The sequence below is a fragment of the Geospiza fortis genome, unplaced genomic scaffold (genome assembly GCF_000277835.1).
Source record: "Geospiza fortis unplaced genomic scaffold, GeoFor_1.0 scaffold100, whole genome shotgun sequence".
Taxonomy (NCBI): Eukaryota; Metazoa; Chordata; class Aves; order Passeriformes; family Thraupidae; genus Geospiza; species Geospiza fortis.
The window spans coordinates 2,227,448-2,246,829 of record NW_005054350.1 but is presented as its reverse complement, the minus strand read 5'-3'; the positions used below and the strand labels follow the sequence as shown (position 1 = coordinate 2,246,829).

The following is a 19,382-nucleotide window of genomic DNA, read 5'->3' as shown; positions in this document are numbered from 1 at the left end:
CACAATAAAAACATTCTTCCTTGTGTTCAGGTGGACCTTTCTGTGCATCCATCTCTGCCTGCTGTGTCTTGTTCTATTGCTTGTTGAAGAATCTGGCTCCATCTTCTCAACACCTCTCTTCAGAATCTTGTAGACATTGGGGAGGGCCCTTTCAGTTGTCTCTTTTTGAGGCTGAACAGGCCCAGCTCCCTCAGCCTGTCCTTGGAAGAAAGAATATCCAGTCCCCTAGGGATCTTTGTTGCCTTCTCATCGACCTGTTCCAGGAGTTCCATGGAGCTCCAGGAGCTCTCTCTTGTACACAGGAGTCCAGAACTGGACCCAGCACTCCAGATGTGCCTCACCTGGGCTAAGCAGAAGGGCAGGATCACCTTCCTTGACCAACTGGAAATGCTGTTCCTAATGCACCCCAGGATCCCACTGGCTGTCTTGGCCACAAGAACACACTGGCCCATTGATATTTTGTTGTCTACCAGGACCCCTGGGTCCTTCTCCAAAGAGCTGCCTTCCAGCAGGTCACCCCCTGTCTGTCCCAGTCCATGGGGTTATTCTTCTCCAGGGGCAGGACCTTGCACTTGCCTTTGTTGAATGGCAGACAGTTCCTCTCTGTTCATCTCTCCCACCTGTCGAGGTCCCTCAGAAGGGCTGCCCAGCCTTCTAGGATATCAGCCAGTCCTCTCGGCTTTGTATCGTCAGGGAACTTACTGAGGACACATCTCCCCCTCCATCCAAGACATTGATCAATAAGTTAAATAGTGGGTGTAGTTTTGAACCTTGGGAAACACCACTAGAGATGGGCCTCCTGCTACACCCTGAGCCACTGACTGCAGCCCTCTTGTTTAGCCAGTTCTCAGTTATCCTCACTGTGCACTCATTCAACCCACACTTCCTGAATTTGCCTATGAAGATGTTGAGAGAGACAGTGCTGAAAACCTTGCTGAAGTCAAAGTAGAAAATATCTACTGCCGCCATCCCTCCAAGCAGTTTCATTGCAGAAGGCAATCAGGTTGGTCCAGTGTGACTTAGCATTAGTGAATCCATGCTGACTACTCCAGATCCCCTTGTTGTCATCCACATGGATAGCAATAGTCTTTTAAATGAGGACAGGGATTGAGGTGAGGATCACCTTAAGTGTAGGTCTTGATTCCCTATGCGCTTTGCTGAAGAAGCTGTATGCATCCGTATGGATCACACATTGGTTTAGGTCACCTCAATCCACCCCATGGGTTCTAGAAAGCAGACCTGACTTGGTTATGTTAGCACAGATGGAAAAGGAGGGCAGGTGGCCAGGTTTTAGAAATATACAGGGGAGTAGGTCTGTTAACTAGCAGATGTATTTGAAAGAGACAAAAAACGTAAGTAAAGTTCATTTTTAATCAAAAGAGGAAAATGCTGTGTGAAGCAAGGTAATCTGTGATACAAGACATCAAAAGCAAATATCATCAAGACAAAAACCTAGTAGAACAAGTTTTTATGCTTCTTTCATGAGACTAAGGAAGCAATGAATAGAAAATGAAAGATGTAAATATTTCTTATAAAACATTACTGGAGAGGGCTAGAGAATTTGGAATTTGTTCAAAAAAAGCCTAAAATATGAACAGCAGAGTGCCAAACAGCCCAGGACAAGACAGAATAGCATTCTATACATAGAGGTTCCAAGAATTACTGGGTCAAGATAAAGCACTGATATGTAAAAAACAACATGAAGATCTGGAGGAGTCCAAGCAAATCTGAGCTCTCAGCAGACGGATGGAAGGATGCAAATATGTGCAGCTGTCAGGGAAGTAACTGGACCATGTCCAGACTGTTTCCAAATTAAGAGCCAAAAATCAAAATTATGAGTTCTCTGGTCTACCATTTAAGAAGGCAGCTCACACCTTACAAAGCAATTTTTTCTTGGGTGCTAAAGGGATGAAATAATGTTATCCGTGGTTTTCAGAACTTTAGTAGACACCTTTCCTTCTAGACTGATATTTTGACATTGATCATTTCATGTAACTATATTTCCTTCCATCTGTTTGCAGGCTGCCTGAGATTTTTTTTCATGCAGACTAATTTCAATGTCCTGTCAAAATTAGATGCTGTTCCATGTTATCTAAGTCACAGTATTACATTCAACAATTTCCATTCATCTCTTATTTTAGTAAGCAGAGATGGGTAGACAATGATGGTCCATTCTGCTAGTCTGATGACAAAGTTGTCTTTCTGGATTTTTGGTTTTTTTTGGCAATTTTACTTCTAGTAGCACAAAGTGAAGTCAATGAATGCTTTATGCGTGGGATGATACAGACTGAGGGCCCAGGTGCTTTGTCAGGCTTCCAAAATACCTGCCAAGCAGAAAATGAGACTGTGAGGAAGATGGAAAGATTAAGACGTCCACCCTGATGACAGATCCTTCTGATTTAAAGATATAAGGGTCTGTATCTATATACCATATTAAAAAGGGAAGATATTTACCTTTGCTTCTGAAATTATGTTGTCATATGTGTTTTAGACAGGGGCCAGTCTTCCAGTTCTGATTCTTTGATGCATGCTTTGTATTATACTTAAAATGCAAATATCATTTTGGAACAGAGTTTGAGGCTTTAGCAGGATGTGCTAACAATTTTTGTCTCAGATTATATTTTTTGGAAAATTACTTTGTAAAATAATTAGCAGGATAAAGGGGAGACATTCACCTTCAAGGTTAGAAGAGTTAAATTTATTAGAGTGAACAAAATGACCTGCAATATCACAAATTTTCCTGGAATCAACCATTCCTTTACCTGTAAATAACCTTTACTGATAAGAGAACTTCAGCAGAAATTGTATGTGTGACATTGTGGAGAGTCATGGAGTGAAACCAGATGCTTTTTCTTCCATAGTAACTTGAATCTGGTGAAAATATGGATACAGCTGAGGATGAGCAGTACATTTAGTGTATGCTCAAAATCAAAATGCATCTTTCGTTTACAACAGAACTAGTGCAATAAAATAAGGTAGATTTTCTTAAACATTAAGGTACTACTTAATATTTGGCAGACGATAACATCACTTAATAAATGATGTCTTTTAAGGCAAGGTAAGAGTTTTTCTTTATATATTCCTGAAGTTGTATGTCTCAGTAATCAGTAGGCCCTCCCTGATGTTTTCCTGTAAGTTTGAGCTCCACAAAAGCATTGTTAAATCTTTTATCTCAGTGTTTAAACACCTTCAGGGTGGAGTGTCAGAAGAAGCAATAGGTTGTCATATGGCAAAGGCTGCTCAGGGCCCTGAGTCTTCACATTGGCTTGGAAACTCATACAAACAATATGATGGTTTAATATGTGTCTGATGGTTTACAGACTAGCAGAAAATTTGCTCTTAAAAGAGACAGCATAAAATTATACTGTGTTACTCAGTAGATGAATTCTATGTGTGAGTCACACCTGCCTGTTCCAGTGATAATTTTTTCCCACTTGTTATTGCCATTAGTCCTGCTGAGCTAACACAGCTGAGAGATAGCAAACTGTCATCCTCAGACTTGTTTGTTGTGTACTGACTTACACCTGCAAAATCCTATTGTAAGCTATGGGGCCCTACATTTTTAAAATTAGAACAGAATCTGAAGATAGTAGGGGCTTCACTTGCTTTTGTAACCAGGGAAAAGACTCAACCAAGATTGCAAAATGAACAGCTTGCATATGACCTGTCCGCTGAGTCTGAAATGCAAGACAAAGAAAGGAATTGCTGGTTTTATGCTATTACTTTTTATCATGCTGCATACTAATAGAAGGTCTGTTTACTGTCCCAATGCATTTTTTTTAATTATTAAATTGGCTTGGTTGATTAATTAGTTTTGGTTTTTACCAGTTAATATTTAATTCACTAGATTTGCTGTTGAACTACTATCCTTCCACTTGTACCAATATTTTTGTGTATATATGGACACAAAAGCATTGTTTTATAAGTGAACTGGCATGCTTTGCCTTTGGCAAAAATTAATACATAATTTAATAGTGTAATCTAGTTCCTTTGGTCTCTTACATAGGCACTGGTTTTACCTTCTAGTCTTCCACAAGTTTTAAAAGTAGCTGCAGAGCAAACTGAAGGGTATTCCTTATCTTGAGCTGTTGTGAACACTGACCACCAGTGATTGATGACGTCTGTGAACAACATGCTTTAGAGTCTCTAAGGTATTCTTCACTGAAAACAAATTTTAAAAATCTCTAAACAATCTCTTTGCCTTCTCATGAGTTTTATTGGGCAAATATGAATAGAGATTAATGGAGAGCAGAAAAGTGGAAGAAGGGATAAAAAGGATGTATGTAGGAAAAAAATATGCCTGCTACAAACTCCCAGAAGAGAAGGGGTACTATTGAACAATGAATTCAACAGATTGGAATATGTGGTAAGAGTGTGGCTGAAGAAACGCAGCAACATTTGAACTCGCATATAAACTAGAGACAGGCAGAGAATATAGATTCTATCAGTGAATCACTAGTGAGATTAGGAAATAGAACTTTCTGTCCACTTCAAAAAGTTTGATTTTAGTGAAGTGTGTAGACACTTCATTAGTTTGACTAATTTGCTTGTGACTTTTCTTTGCAGAAGCTCTTATTTGTGCTATTTTCACAAGGTAACTTTCAACTATTTGTGAACAACATAACTATTAACTAAAATGCTATTGTGTTTATATGACAACTTGTGTAGTTTTGAAGGGACAATGTACAGGAAAATAATATAAATAAGAGATCTTCATGTGCAGAAGCAATTATTATTTGAAAAATATTTACTGAAAATACCATTTTTCTTTTAAAAAGTATAAACTTTGGCACTATCTATTAGTGTAGAAAGCTCAGAGGCCAATTAATAGGGATATAATTAATTATTTTTCCCCTTAAAACTACGGGACCCTAAATTAATAGAAATTGTACCTTTCTTTCAGTGCACGGATCTGTGCTGATTCGCACCAAGCTTTATAGAACTTCCCTAAGGGGACTTCCTTAAATGAAATGCTCATTTTAATGGACCACACAGAAGGTATGAGACAAGAGTGGAAATGCCCTCAGTATAAAGTTCTGAACATTACAATTGGTGACAGAAGGCCTATCAGTGAGACAGTAATCTTAAAAAATACAAAACGATCAGATTGTTTGTTGAATTAGACTTGCTTTAATATGGATGCATGCAAGGGAGCTGGAAACTTTGCATCTGTTTTGTATACAAAGTGATTAGATTGTGATCACTTAGTCCAAGAGGATAGAAATGATGCACAATTTTGCCAGGATGAGACATGCAAATTGGATCAATTAGCTTTGAGAGCGCTCAGACAATCTGGTAGTGAAGTTTACATGCTGTGTCAAGCGAAACTTAGCAAAGATCAGTCCTGGAGATGCTGGGGGCAAGTATTACAGTGATTTAAACTCTAATCTCTAAGAGTAATTAATTGTTTTCAGATTTAGTTATAAAATGGATCAGATACTATAATGAAACAATCAGATACTGTAATAAAAGATCCCTTACGGAGATGTTTGATGGTACACCAGTAGTATGACAGAGAAAATAGTAGCAGTCATTTGAGTTGCAACACTTGAGATAGAGGCAAGTAAATTCAGATGACTGATCCTGTTTGCATCTAACAGAATGCACAATTCTAGTAACTCCTGTACCTTCATGTTCACCACAATGTTTCAGAAGCAGGGAGTGTTCTCACAAGTAGCTCACTGTGTGCACTATTTTCATTGAACCAAAGCTCTCTCAGAAGGGGGTCAACAAGGAAATGATCATTAGGTAAAAGTGCTGTAATTTCATCAGAGGCCATGTAAACATTTGAATTATGCACCCTTTTCCATGTCCTTTACAGTGTTCAAAGGACATGTTGTTTTAGATAATCAGAAAGGTCTCTATGGAAGTTGAAAATTCTCAATATATGTGAAATATTGGAAGCCTCAGAAATCAGTTTTGAAAGAAGTCACTAAAATTTTCAGCAGAATCCAGATAGCTTACAGAATTAGAAACAAGTCTGCACAATTTGAATTTTAAGGTAGATTCAGCAAGTAAACATGAGCAGTGTAAAAAAACACCTTTCATTTCACTATTTTCTCAAAATTTGTTTATCAGTGGCACATCCATTGACTGTATCACCAGCATTTAATGGCAATGAGTAAGAAATACAATAAGAATATATTATGGTGAAAACAGATGAAAAAAATCTCAGTATCATTGTATATGGCAAATCTCATCACCTTGTTTTTTGTTTTTTTTTTTTTTTTAAATACAAGTGAAGTTCAATCTTACCTCATAAATATCTTCTCTCATCATCTGAAATGGCAAAATATGATTTAAGGAAACGAGGTATAATGACTGCAGAGAAATTTGATGAGATTTTCTTTGTTAAATACTTGTTGTAAACACCAGCATAGAAAAAGGCACTAGGAGAGCACTGCCTTTTACACAGAACTGTTAAAATCCTTCTAAGCTGGGAGGATTTGCAATTAACCTAGTATTGTTCATGTTAAGGCAGTTTTTTATGGGTTTGAATAAGGCATTATCCTCCCCCTCAAATATTTTCTGAAAAACAAGCAGAAAACCTGGGCATTAAAAGCATTTATTTCCCAGCCCTTAATCCTGTGGAGTTTAAATGCCTATCAAGATATGAACTACTATCTTGAGATCAGCCTGGTTATATTGGAAAATCTTTGCAGGCCTGCAAGTTTGAATGGTTAAGAAAAAAAAAAGGTAGGGAGAAATCAAACTTAAAGTATCTGTCCACAAAGGATCCCTTTAAATGATCTGAACAGTTTCAAGCAGACTTTCAAGTGTCCATATTTACTGTGCATACTCTGCTTCAGCTTGCTCTGAATACTGAACAGCTACTGTGTGAATTTATGTAAGGAAATCTCTTAATCTTTCAATGCTGCTTCTTATAATTAGGCATATGTGACACACATGTTCATTAAAGCAACCTTCCTCTTAGAGCAGGGGTTAAGGGGCTGTTTCAAAAAGATACTTAGACATATGCGTAGTATCAGTTTTCCTGACTGTTAAGCAAGTCCTGACACAATCCACATGGATAAGGATGATTTCCTAACTTAGAAAATTCTAAACCAGGTTTAATTTGATGTAGCACCAGGTTAAATTTCCCTAGGTTTGGAAGTGAATTTTGAACCATGGGCTGTGAATTACAAGCCAATATATATATGGGTGGATGGATGGACTTGAGAAATATTTTTGGGTAAAATTCAATGTGATAAGCTACCTTCAGTGAAATGCGTAATAGTAGGGGAAAGAAAATAAAAAAATTTCCTATAGTCTGCTGAAAAAAAGAGCACTTTATTTATCATTCAGTGTTTTACCTTTACTTTTATATTTACTGCAGAGTTAGAAATGGGTCACAGTAGTTAATGGAAAGCATTAACAGAAATATTAGGGTGTTTATCAAGCCAGACTCTAAAAGAGATTCGAAATGAAATGTAAACACACTAGCAACAGTAACCTGTGGTTTATGATAACAAATTAACCAAGGGATTATTTTGCTCTTTTTTACCTGAACTCATTTTACGACACATGATAAGTGCCTACATTAAGGCATCTAATACTCTCCACTTTATTTGGCCATGCACTGGTTTTTCATCTTACATTGTCATACGAGCAAGAATACTATTAGGTATTTATTCCTGCCCTTTTCATATGAAATAATTCACTCATTTAAAAATGCTATAGTAAAATTTTGTGTTTAAATTCTCTGTTACTGACTTTTGTCCTTGACCCACTGTCAGCTCTGGGCACTTGTGACTTTCTCCACAACATGCCTTCCAAGGTACTAATTATACCTAATGTGGGCTTTGTGTCAAAATCCTAATTTTGCACTTTAGGTCTAGGAGTAATCCTATTGATTTTATTGAGAAGACTTATGGATTAGATTTGTGAAAATGCTTTGGGAAGTACCTGGGTGGTGTGAAATATTTTATAACATTTAACAAATTTGTTCATATGGAGAATTGTCAATTTAAATTTGACTATATATCTTTCCTGAAAGTCAGCATCAAGTGTTTAATTTTTTTCAAACAAGAAGAAAAACACAACAAGTACTGTTATCCTGATGTTTATGCTATCATGTCTGCTAAAAATTAAAATTAGTATTTAGACCAACATGTAAATTCTGTTTTGTTCTGACAGTTGTTTTTAAATATTAATTAACAAGTCCATAGTTTTTTTCAGGAAATTAAAGATTAGTGAGTACATGGACCCAGTTAACTACATTTTTTCTGTGTTACAAGTCTTTAACCATTAAAATGATCAGATCATACTCTCTTAGGTAGTCCAGTATTTTATAAACTCCAGACACTTAACCCTAGTTACTTACACTGCTTTACAGTTAGGTATTTTACCATTGTCTTCCAGTCTCTCAGTTTGTCAGCGCTTCCAACTAACACACAAGGTAAGATTATGAGTTGATCTTTAGTAGCATTAAACTTTCAAAAGCAAATTAAATGTGAGGAATTGATACAACATAAAACCAAAACGAAGGCAAATGAAAAAAGCTCTACACCCTCTGGGTGTCTATTCCTTGGTACTAATGTTCTTTGGAAGCAGGTTCCTATGAGAAAAATCATTATCAACGAAGCAATGCTGCAAGCTATTTTGGATAGTTGAAGCAGAAAGAGGATAATCACTCTAAACTATAGATCAGTAGTTTGACAAAGAAGAGACAATATGGGAGGTATAATTTCCAATCTAAAATAAATATATTCAGTATAAGTACATATCTCAGAAAATACTTTAAAACCAAATGAATGTTTGTTTGTAAATTTGGTATTATTGATATGGTAGTCAAACAAGAAGTGTGTATGATTATTTTCCTGTGCAGTGCTGTTACAGATAATTCTATAGATTACTGAGTTAGAGATGAAAAAATAGATCCTCTAATGTGCTCCCATTTTCCATGGTTGAAATCCTAGTCCCAAATTATTATGGCTGAGTAGAAAAAGCATTATGGGAGAAACAACTTTCCAATTACCATATTTGTATTCTAATGTCTCATTTCTGTTTTCAAGGATAGATAAAAAAGTAAAAGCATTAATTTCTCATTATAGAAGGTACATAAATTCTGTTACTGCTTTTCTTGTTTAATTTACTCTCCCTTCTTTCTGTGATATAAGGGATAGTGCATGCATGCATTGCTGGTCATAAGAACTAAGTAAGTAAAAAAAATAAATAAACTAATAGAAGTATGTACAGTGGTATAAGAAGGGAAAATATTCATATTACTATAAATTTATATATTTGTGCACCTATGTATGTGCTTCATTCAAGAAAAATGCTCAAGAAACAGTACTTCACTGTATGTGTGTTAATACTGTGCAAACAGTTATTATTTCACGTATAGTGAGGAAGTAATTTGAGAAGAAGAATGAGAGAAGTTTCTTTCTGCAAGCTGCTACACATGCATAAACTTTTCAAGCCCATGAACATCTGCTAGCCCAGAGATATTCTTCTGTGAAGTATGCTGAGAACTTTGGTATTTGTTTGCCATGCTACATTTTTAAACCCTGAACACATTTGTAAAAGCCATATGTGGAGAAAGCAGGAAGGAAGCATCCTTGAAACAAGTTTATTATACTGCTGAAATAGAGTGTAGTGACTTTAAGGGAATTTTGTCTTACAGCTTCAGTGATTCTTGGCAACAAAATAAATCAAACCACTGCACCAACAAATCCATCGCTTTAGTATATAACAGCAAGTTGTTTGGTGCACTAAGAATAGATATGGATCATGTGGAAATGCTGTTGGCATGTATGGAAGTGAACTTAGGCCCTTTCCTGGGGAAGAAGTAAGACCCAAAATAGAGCTAGTAAGAGTAAAGACTCAGGAATTTGTAAATAGAGTTTCACTGCGGTGGTTTTTTCACATTATTTAATTGTATTAGGAAATTAATTGTATAAATGAGGTTTGAATCATTGGTTTCTTTAATCAAAAATTATATCTATTTGCACAAAAACCAGCTGGTTTTATACAAAAAGTAAGTCAGATGGCAAATGCAGCCTATGTTGGTTTATCAATGATTCTGGTTTTCTTACTGAGCTATTTAGAATGAGTACTCCTAGGAATAAATGCTGATAGACTGAGGGTAGTGTGGGGAAGAAAACAAACACCACCACCACTGCCACCAAAAAAAAAAGAGAAAACCAAAAACTGAACCAAAAACCCCACGCAATGCTGAATATTGAAAGGCTCTGTAAGGATTCCAATGTGCATGTTGTCTGCAAACAGTGTGGTTTGTTTCCATTCTAGAAAGCTGATTCCTGAAAAGTCTGAAGCCTGTGCATGAGGGGAAAGCAGGTCTTCTTTTTTGCACTTCTTGTTATGAACGTGTTATGTTATCTATAGGCTCTTGGTGGTGCTACAATACAGTATTGCTGTCCCCCCACCCCCAATAAATATTATGCAATTAGTACATGATGATGCACAGTATGCAGATGGTTTTTTACCTCCCAAAGCTACCAAACTGTCTTTTTAAGAGAGTGAATGACAAACAGTCATTTTGGGGAGTGACATGTCATGATGATGGCCCATTAAAACTCCTCAAGAATACTCAGCCAGCTACATATGCCCACTCAGCTCCATCCATAGCAGCAGCTGCTTCTGAGTTCCTCCTGTAGCTGCAGTAAACTTAATGGGCTGGCTACACAATTCACTGTCGCCACAGGGCATTTTGTGTTCTTATTAAAACTGGGGAGTGGAAAAGGCACAGATTTGTGACTACAGCAGCTGCAGAGACTGGGAAAGGACAGAAAAGGGAAGGGTACATGTGTGTGTATACATGTGTACATGTACATACACACACTAAAATGTATGTATAGATATACAATCTCAGTCTATATAAAGACCTACATTATTTGAGTATACATGAGGAGAGGGAACACTACAGACATAGCTGAGTATTATTAAGAGAAAAAAAAATCACAGAATTGTGACATGGATGCTCTTATCACATCAAGTTTTCAGTATTTCCTATTAATTATTCAACTCACTAGCCTTTAGATGACAGTATCAGTTATTCCTAGGGGGACTATTCTTCTGAACTTTGTCTTCAACCTAGAAGCCTTGAGGGCTTACTTAGATGCTAACTGGAATATTATGAATTGAAAGATTTAGAATTTTAGTACTTCTAATTTGAATTTTGTTTGAACAGTAGCCATCAAGGAAATGCAGTTTCACTGTTCCTTTTCCTCTTTAACCCCCATTTTTGAAAGGTTGGCAAAATTAAATATTCACTTCACTTCATGTGGCCGAGGTGATAAGATTATTATCCTCCTGAAGCACTGATCTACCATTTAAAAGAATAAGGGCTGTATAAGGGTTTTAACTAAACTCTTCCACCAGTATCTCTGAAATTTTATTTTGGAAACAATACAGAGGAAAGAGGGAATTGTAAAACCTAACTGCTTATTCCAAGTGTGATGATGGAAGAGCATAAGTAAATTAATACAAATTCTTACTATTTTAGATTCTTGCCTAAGAAAAAACTGGAACATTCTGGAATCTACATTCTGGAACAAAAAAGGAGTTCAAAAACTGCATTAACAGTGGAATTAACGATTGTTTGAGGATTGTTTTTCTAAAGAAAAATACCTAGTTCACTCAAAGTTAGCTGACAGTTATGCTACTTTCCCAGCCCATGAATCATGTTTATTTTTTTTTCCTCCTCTGATCTCAGGACTTTGAAACCAATGGCAATTTAAATTTCAACTTCTTTCTTTTTTTTACGTCCTTTTTTTTCTCTTTTTCGTACACTTGGAGTAGTGGTATTGCACATCCTCTGTAAAATGACACTTGACCAGTTTCAGGTAATCATTTTTTTAAATTGCTGTTGCATTAAGCAGTGTATGAAAAGAAGATGCTGGTAAAGCTATACAACATTACTCTGAAGTACTATTCTTGCACTTCAGATGTATCCATGTTCTCATTCACTTTGGCTTTCAGCTTCTAAATATTTTTACCTTTTATTTGTTTATTTGATTTTTCCCCCTCTTCTCCTGTTAAACATTTGTATTTATTTTGCCTCATCCTCTGCTTTCTTAATAATGACTGATTACCTTGATTGTAGACAAAGCTTTACTCTCACTGGTTTTATATACTGTTGAATTATGAAGGTCTTGAAGATTCAAATTACATCAAATGTCATACATTTTGCCTGCAGGAGGACTATTGAGGACAATCTGTGGGATGAAAACTGATACTCCCAAAGGGATGTGCCTTGGTTTTACCTTGAATCTGAAATGGGTTCATTTGATAGGTAGTTTTTGATGACCTCATTGCATTTGTGGTGATCCTGGGCAGATATATATCTGCCTTGTGGTCATTCTTAGGACTATGGTATTACCTGTGTCAAAACAAAATATGATTCAGAGGCAGTCTGAGTTCAGGCAGTCTGTAGGGTCAGTGCTGAATGTGAAGAGATCTCTGAAATGTCCTGGACCTCAATTATCTCAGAAGTTCTTAGGTCTCTGGTCAGCTCTCAGCACTCCAGACACTGTTTTGGATATTTTAAATCAAGTCAGAAGAGATCTCTTGTCTGGGCTGACCAGATTTTTAGCAACCCCGTCACCAACTCCTTGTGTTAGATAAATATAACGTGGTTATACTGTGGTCTGCAGCATGAGACCTTGTTGTATTCCCTCGTGACTGTCTCTGCGCTTGCCTGACAAAGAGCAAGTCTGAAGGCAACAAAACAGTGCATGAAATTGCCAGTATGTCAACATGGCAAATTGTGCCACAGTGACACCGTTGTCTGTGCTGGTTCCCCACTATGCTGACAACATTGCTGAGACAAGGAAACTCTGGCAGCATTACAAGCAGATTCCTTCTGTTCAAACTCTAATTAAACGTGTTGGAGTTTTGGGTATAGCCGTTTATACTGACTTGATCTCTTGTCCTCAGTATTATCTGTTGTGCTGAAAGCACAGAATGTAGACCAGCATATTTCTTTCTGAGCCTAGGCCTATACTATAGTTTTACATAAATTAATAAAACCAAAAGCAAACAAAAGCCCTCCAGGAGCTCCTTTATCACTTTCTCAACATTTCTTGGAGAATAGACTTTTATAAGAAAATCATTACCTACTGAATAATACTTTCACTGGTGCCTGGGTATAAAGTCAATTATATGAATCACAGGCCTTTGCTGACATCAATAAAATGTTGAGGAATCTTTTTCTTTCCCTCATGACTTCTGTAATCAGACTGAAAGATAAATTTAAAAAGATGTCTTAGGCTGTTGATACTGAAATATGGTTTCAGTTTACAAGAATGATAGTTTCATGGCTCCCTCTGAAAACAATGATCCTATTAGTAACCAATGTGTTTGTGAAGCCCTTAGATATTGCAGAAATGTGGTATGTGTGCACATTAGATTTTACTGAAATGTTAACTACATCATCTAGGTTGAATTTTGAATATTAGTTATTATTTGCATTGAAATTGTTCCAAAGCACCATCACTGAACCCTTAGTTATCCTATTAGTTGATAAATATATATATATATATATTTGATATATTATCTGCATTGAAATTGTTCCAAAGCATCAGTGCTGAGCCATTAGTTATCCTGATAATTGAGAAATATATTGCTACATGAAAAGAAAAGAAAAGAAAAGAAAAGAAAAGAAAAGAAAAGAAAAGAAAAGAAAAGAAAAGAAAAGAAAAGAAAAGAAAAGAAAAAGAAAAGAAAAGGAAAAGGAGATAAAACCCCTATAAATATATAGTACTTTATGAGTCATCACAAAAAACATACTAACAATGATAATCTAAGGGGAGAAGGGATTTGAAAACTTTGTATGTGTAACCATAGTAAATATTGACTCCAAGAAATTCCAAGAACAGACCTGGCTGTTGTGATGACCAAAATTAATAGAAATGGAAAAATGGTGGTTTTGTTTCAAATCACCAGCTTTCTTTAGCCTTTTAGAAATTACATACTTAATCTTTATATACTCTTTTTAAGTCTTCCCAGAAAGGATGAAGGGGAGAAGGTGGCATGAAGAAAAGTTTATTCTTCCTGCAATCTGCTCTCATTTGTTTTGTGATAGTAAATTGTGATTATAAAATGGACAAGAAGATTGCTTCTGGTTTGGAGTCCTTTTTTTCCTTTTTCATCATTGTTTTTGATTCTTAGTGCCTCCTTGAATTTTGTGAGGAGGCAGGAATAAATTTACGCCAGTTCCATATCACAAATAATGATGGATGCTGCACAGGGCATGAGGAGGAGGTAGTTTTCATTCCTCTCCTCCCTTTCTAGTTACTTTCGTAGAGAGAAAGGAAGGGGTGCAGACAAGGCAAATCCTCCTTGAGAAAACATTTCAGTTCTGCAAAGGAGGACACATTTCCTATGGTCTTAGAGAGCAATGAAGCTAGATTGTATTGAAGCATCTGATGTTTCCCCTGTCCATCTCTTTTATCTCCATTGCTTCTGTCATTCTGCTAGTGTCAAAAAACCATCAGCTCCTCATGTTCTCCCTTCGATTTTCTTCTTCACCAATAATCTATAACCTCTGTAATGAATCATTAACCATGCTGGCACAGAGAGAAGCAAAAGCAAAGATAGATCTTTAAGGAAGATAAATCAGAAAAGAGAGGCATATGAACATTGCACCTGCTTTAAAGGAGCCTCAACTGAAAATCAGAAAAAGAGCAAACCTCCCATTCAGACATACAAGAGATGAGTAGTGGGCAGATAAGCTGCTTTTAGTACTTTAAATGCTTTTAATACTTCATTGCAATATCTCTCCTTACTGAGAAAAATTAGTCTCCTTCTCTATTGGAAATACTGCTTTATTACTTTAATGGCAAGTAATACTAAAGGGTATCATCTTTAGTTGTACAGATTTTAAAATAGGCAATATCTAGAAGCTGTTGAGTATTGAGAATTTTGAAAAATCTTTTATGTAGGTTTCCCTAGAATAATTAACAGCCTAAAAGTCCACATAGACATAAATGCATTAGGGGAGACAATAGAGTAAGCTATATTGCTGTAGGGCCAAAAAAATCAGAGAAAAAATTGGGTTTATGAAAAGAGTTAAGGTAATAACACCTTTGCTCTTTAGTGAAGCTGACTGCTGCCTGCTCTCACACATATCCAGCAAGTATTTTCTAAAACTCAGAGCCTGAAGAGATTAAGTGCTTTTTTAGCTTGAGTTCAGAGTCAACAATAAATTATCTTCTAAAGAACAAGAAAAAGTTCACGTTTTATGTACATTGTCCCTCTGCCTCAACAAGGCTTATGTGGCTTTTATTATTAGATCTGTTTGCTCTCTGCTAACTTTCCTAGCACATCAAAAGTTATCCTCCTGGTAAAAAATACATCATCTCTCTCTCTCTAGAGGATTGTTGCTTCACTTTCCTGTTCTCATGTACTCTTGTATATGCAGGGATCACCCAAATCCAGAACTCTTAGAATCTTCATGTTAAATATATTCAGTGTGTAACAAAAAAGCTGTAGGATCAGCATACAAGAACTGGATCATGAATCTTATACTGAAAATAAGGCAAGTTGAAAGGCAAGGCAAACTGGAGAGCCACTGTTATGGATATTGTGTGGAGGTGGCAATGGATGAAATGGATTGGAAGCATACAAATGCTCTGTCTCTACCATTCCTCTTTCTGAAAACAGGGTGTTTTATTTACAATATCTATGGCAAACTGATTCTGAAAGAGGAATTGTCTGGAATGACCCAGAATGGAACCAGATGAGATTCACCCAGTGAATCCTTGAATCCTCCATGTCTCTTGAAAAAACAATTTGGAAGTGACTTTATCTTGAGCCTCTCTACTTCTGAAGTAATAGTCCCCATGTGCATCTACAGATTGAACATAGTTCTGTCTCCTACTAGAATGGCCCTGTAGAAAGTGGGAGGAATGAAAGACAAGCTAGCAGATGGCACAGCCAGAGATGCTTTCTGGAATCTTCCTGCAAAGTACTACTGTCCTGAGGACTAATATCATCCTATATAATTGTTGCCAAATTAATAACAAGAATAAATAAAAATCCCAGGTCTTATTATTTAATATATTTCTTCTATAAAAAAGGGGCAAAGAATACCTGAAAACAACAACAAAAGTAACAAAAAACCTGACAACAGCAAAAAATATACAAAGTGTTTTCTAAAGCCAACATTATATGGAAAATTGTACTTCTCACTTCCTATGATGTTAAATTAAATAGCTGGAACCACGGTAGCTTGCAGTCATGTTTGCTAGTAGCAGAGCTGTGAACATGATACAGGACATTCGAATTCAAAAATTTTGTTCATAGTTACAGAGCATTGATGCCTCTGCATTAATGACTTTGAAGATCACTGTATGGAAGAATTATGTTGTGTGAAACTGGAATATAAGTGACATGAAAACTGCATCAAAATTCTCAATATTTTCAGCAAAGTACATTTTTTTTCTTTTTTGTGTTGTTCTCTTATACTGTACTTTTAAGTTTTCTCAGATCTCCTCTAAAAAGCATATGGAAATGTTGAAAAAATCTCTTTAGAGTGCTTTACACTGAATTGATCGTTCCATAGTGCCAAAGATAAACTAAATCTTGAGCTATATCACCTTCCTGGGGTTAAGTAGGTAGAGAATGGTACGTTACTAATTTGAGCATGGGCCAGCACAGTTTTAAATGCTTAGTAGAACAAAGCTTTAATAAAAGATGCAAAGAAGTTTGCAGTTCCAGAGCTTTAACCTTGGAATAACAAAGGTCCTCACTAATCACTTTACTAATCCATGTGGTAGCAGTTTTCTTACCAAGGCATTGTTCCAAAAAGAGTCTTCTGCTCAGCATTTCACTCCAGGTCACCAGCCACTGTAGTGCAATCCATGAGGAGATTTATGGACCTCAAAGTGGAACTCCTTAAAGAACAATGTGTTGTTAATCAGTAAGCCACTGAGAGAGCAAATGGGAAATGCTGAAACTACAGAATTTCTCCTTTCCCTGGGATGTGAAAGCCTTGCTCAGTACATCTTCAAGGATTTACTGGTCTCTCCCCTGAAGGTCTCTTTTTAATTTTTTTCAAAGCAGTGCTGGTTAGTTATTTGGGATAGGGCAGGATGCAGATACAAGGTGAAAGGTAGGCTGCACAGCCCTGCAGTTTTAGAGCACTGTGGTGTGCTGATGGGCTCAGCTCCATCACCATGGGACATCACTGTGCTGCTCTCAGCAACTGAGATGTGCAAACTTTCCTTTCTCTGCTTGAAGACATTTACTTGTACATCTCTGACATTCAGAAAACTGCTCTGCCTGATGAAATGCTGGGTATGCTGGTGTCCTCTGCTTTTCTCTCATCTAGCATCCATCCTAAGGTGTGCCAGAAAAGGTGGAACAGCCTTTACAGGGAGAATGTGAGAGTCTCAGCCCCCCCAGAAAGACCAGCTAGAATATGGGGTATGGAGAAAACACTTAAAGGCATGGAATTCTTGTATCCCATAACCTCAGTTCTTGTGAAATGTGATATTCAGCATGTCAGTCTAGACTGTAGGATTCTGGCTATGTAGGGAAACACAGACAGTTCCTCTGTAGCACACAGGATACATATGCACCCTGAAGCAGGTATTAGAGAAAGAAAGAGGAAGGAAAAAAAGGTCAAACAAAATCAAAGACAAGTTAGACAGATTCTTACTTGCACAGGCCACTGCTCCTCTGTAGGGAAGATGGATACTTCTTCCAGTCAAGTTTGAAAATCATTGAAAGCCCCAGCTCTCAGATGTGTGAGTTGAACAGAGGTATGGTTTGTTCAATAAACCCCAGCCACTGGGACTGAGGAATACTCAGTGCTGTGGATCTCGAAAGAGCCTGAATGTGAGATCCATTTTACCTTGGCCTGCTCAGTGTCAGCACTGTTTATTCCTGGGTGTGCAGAGAAGTAGGGCTTTAAATATTCGGGGAACTCCACCAAAGAAATCTTAGGCTTCTTTAGGTGTCTCTGGATTTAGGTAGCAGCAGAATAAGGATAAACCATATTTCAAAATAATGTAGCTAATCTGATTTAGATACCTTACTTCTGTTTTTCTAATCCAGTCCAAAGTTCCGGATTCCATTTCTGTCTTAAAAGAGAGGAGTGCACTGTAATTGCATAAGTATTAGATGTCCAAACAGTGTAAGTGAAATAATGTGTAACAAATAGGCAGCTTTTTATCCAGCTGAAAAATTCAGAACTGAGCATGAATACTTCCCCTCTGAAATAGGAAAATATTTTGCAGCTGTGCTAAGTCATGCCCAAGATAACAATTTTCTGCATGTATTTGGGAAGTGAATACTGTTACAGTGATACTCCTAACAGAGAGAAAAAAAAAGTTAGTGATGGAAATTGTGGTGGAGATGGTGATGTCAGTGAATGTACCTCCAAACTCAAGATAACATGGAATTAGGGCAGGTACAAAGAAGATATGAGATAGAAAAACCCAAGCATATTTAACACTATCTTCAGCTATTTACAAATTAATCCACTTTTACAAGCAAGAAAGTACTTTAAATTTTACTGGGATTCTTTTCACTTGTACAGTATTAAATATATCATATGTGCATGTTATTATAACATGATATCCAGATCAATTACAGTCTTGATGCAAGTTTGAGAAGTATGTAATAGGTGTTTGAGTCTGTGTTCTCTAGCAGGAAGATGAAACTTGGCGAATGTAAAAGAGGTAGAAAACCTGTGGAATTCTGCTCTGTAAGTTAAAATACCTTGAGTGATGAGGAAAAACATTTTCTTTCTGTAAACCTATCTTGCTTTTCTAATGGAAGACACATTTTGACCTGCTGAAATGTACTTCTTGTGTGCCTTCTACAAGTAGCCCCAGGGAAACCACACCTGGCTTTCCACGCTGTGTACTTCCAAAAGTGCCAGGACACCTTGGTCTTTCTCAGAGTCTGCATTTTTCTGTAATGAGATCATGAAAAGGAAGATATGGAAGTGAGGAATTGAAGTTACAGGCCCATCAGATAGTAGTGAGCAATTTATCAACCAGTACATTTTACCTCCTTTCATAGAATCATAGAATATGCTGAGCTGGAAGGGACCCATCAAGATAAACAAGTCCAACCCATGGCCTTGCACAGGAAACCATGAGAATCACACCAAGTACCTGAGAACATTGTCAAAATGCTTCTTGAACTCTGCCAGGCTTGGTGCTGTGACCACTTCCCTGGAGAGCCTGCTCCAGTGCCCAACAACCCTTTTATTGAAAAACTTTCCTGCTATCCAACGTAAACCTCCCCTAACTTAGCTCCATGCCATTCTCTTGAATTCTGTCACTGGTCATGAGAGTGGAGAGATAAGTACCTGCTGCTTTCCCTCATGAGGAATATTTGACATAGTTTACTGCTCTCTGCAGTAAACACTGATAAAATACATAAATAAACACAAAAGCAAACAC

At 36.9% G+C, this 19,382-nt stretch overlaps 1 protein-coding gene across 2 annotated transcripts in view; it reads left to right on the top strand.

Moving 5' to 3' along the window:
- The window catches only part of CDH7 (cadherin 7), an 82,822-nt gene that overhangs the window by 19,953 nt on the left and 43,487 nt on the right, over positions 1-19,382 (top strand). The window lies entirely within an intron of this gene.